Source organism: Lolium perenne, chromosome 5, assembly GCF_019359855.2.
Source record: "Lolium perenne isolate Kyuss_39 chromosome 5, Kyuss_2.0, whole genome shotgun sequence".
Lineage (NCBI taxonomy): Eukaryota > Viridiplantae > Streptophyta > Magnoliopsida > Poales > Poaceae > Lolium > Lolium perenne.
In genome coordinates this window covers 76,702,486-76,705,302 of record NC_067248.2, presented here as the reverse complement: position 1 = coordinate 76,705,302, position 2,817 = coordinate 76,702,486, and positions in this window count along the sequence as shown.

Here is a 2,817-nt window from a genome sequence, read left to right as displayed (position 1 = left end):
CGTGGCGGCGCCTCGTCGCCCCACTTCGTTATCCTTTCGGTCTTCTGGAAGCTTCGTGCAAAAAATAGGACCCTGGGCGTTAATTTCGTCCAATTCCGAGAATATTTCCTTACTAGGATTTCTGAAACCAAAAACAGCAGAAAACAGCAACTGGCTCTTCGGCATCTTGTTAATAGGTTAATTCCAGAAAATGCGTAAATACGACATATAATGTGTATAAAACATGTAGATATCATCAATAATGTAGCATGGAACATAAGAAATTATCGATACGTCGGAGACGTATCAACATCCCCAAGGTTAGTTCTGCTCGTCCCGAGCAGGCAAACGATAACAAGGATAATTTCTGGAGTGACATGCCATCATAATCTTGATCATACTATTGTAAACATATGTAATGAATGCAGCGATCAAAACAATGGTAATGACATGAGTAAACAAATGAATCATAAAGCAAAGACTTTTCATGAATAGTACTTCAAGACAAGCATCAATAAGTCTTGCATAAGAGTTAACTCATAAAGCAATAAATCAAAGTAGTGGTATTGAAGCAACACAAAGGAAGATTAAGTTTCAGCGGTTGCTTTCAACTTATAACATGTATATCTCATGGATAGTGTCAATGTAAGGTAATATAACAAGTGCAATATGCAAGTATGTAGGAATCAATGCACAATTCACACAAGTGTTTGCTTCTTGAGGTGGAGAGAGATAGGTGAACTGACTCAACAATAAAAGTAAAAGAAAGGTCCTTCAAAGAGGAAAGCATCGATTGCTATATTTGTGCTAGAGCTTTTATTTTGAAAACATGAAACAATTTTGTCAACGGTAGTAATAAAGCATATGAGTTATGTAAATTATATCTTACAAGTTGCAAGCCTCATGCATAGTATACTAATAGTGCCCGCACCTTGTCCTACTTAGCTTGGACTACCGGATCATCGCAATACACATGTTTCAACCAAGTGTCACAAAGGGGTACCTCCATGCCGCCTGTACAAAGGTCTAAGGAGAAAGCTCGCATTTTGGATTTCTCGCTTTTGATTATTCTCAACTTAGACATCCATACCGGGACAACATGGACAACAGATAATGGACTCCTCTTTAATGCATAAGCATGTAGCAACAATTATTATTCTCATATGAGATTGAGGATATATGTCCAAACTGAAACTTCCACCATGATTCATGGCTTTAGTTAGCGGCCCAATGTTCTTCTCTAACAATATGCATGCTCCAACCATTAAGGTGGTAGATCTCTCTTACTTCAGACAAGACGGACATGCATAGCAACTCACATGATATTCAACAAAGAGTAGTTGATGGCGTCCCCAGAAGCATGGTTATCGCACAACAAGCAACTTAATAAGAGATAAAGTGCATAAGTACATATTCAATATCACAATAGTTTTTAAGGCTATTTTGTCCCATGAGCTATATATTGCAAAGGCGAATGATGGAATTTTAAAGGTAGCACTCAAGCAATTTACTTTGGAATGGCGGAGAAATACCATGTAGTAGGTAGGTATGGTGGACACAAATGGCATAGTGGTTGGCTCAAGGATTTTGGATGCATGAGAAGTATTCCCTCTCGATACAAGGTTTAGGCTAGCAAGGTTATTTGAAGCAAACTCAAGGATGAACCGGTGCAGCAAAACTCACATAAAAGACATATTGTAAACATTATAAGACTCTACACCGTCTTCCTTGTTGTTCAAAACTCAATACTAGAATTATCTAGACCTTAGAGAGACCAAATATGCAAATCAAATTTTAGCAAGCTCTATGTATTTCTTCATTAATGGGTGCAAAGTATATGATGCAAGAGCTTAAACATGAGCACAACAATTGCAAAGTATCACATTATCCAAGACATTTTAGAATTACTACATGTAGCATTTCCCAATTCCAACCATATAACAATCTAACGAAGAAGTTACAACCTTCGCCTTGAATATTATGAGTAAAGCCTAAGGACATATTTGTCCATATGCAACAGCGGAGCGTGTCTCTCTCCCACACAGTGAATGCTAGGATCCATTTTATTCAAACAAAACAAACCGACGCTCCAAGTAAAGAACACAAGATGTGACTGAATAAAAATATAGTTTCAGGGGAGGAACATGATGATGTTGTCGATGAAGAAGGGGATGCCTTGGGCATCCCCAAGCTTAGACGCTTGAGTCTTCTTAAAATATGCAGGGATGAACCACGGGGGCATCCCCAAGCTTAGAGCTTTCACTCCTCTTGATCATAGTATATCATACTCCTCTCTTGACCCCTGAAAACTTCCTTCACACCAAACTTCAAGCAAACTCATTAGAGGGTTAGTGCACAATTAAAAATTCACATATTCAGAGGTGACACAATCATTCTTAACACTTCTGGACATTGCACAAAGCTACTGGACATTAATGGATCAAAGAAATTCATCCAACATAGCAAATACGGCAATGCGAAATAAAAGGCAGAATCTGTCAAAAACAGAACAGTCCGTAAAGACGAACCTGAAAGTTGCACTAGACTTGCTCAAATGGAAAAACTCAAAACTAATGAAAGTTGCGTACATATCTGAGGATCACGCTCGTAATTTTGCAGATTTTTTCTAATTTTCTACAGAGACTTGTGCCAGAATTCGTGACAGACAGCAATGCTGTTTCTGCGCAGCAATCCCAAATATAACATCAACTTTAACATAGAAACTTTACTTGGCACAAAAACATGATAAGGAGAGGTTGCTACAGTAGTAAACAACTTCCAAGACTCAAATATAAAACAAAGTACTGTAGTAAAAACATGGGTTGTCTCCCATAAGCG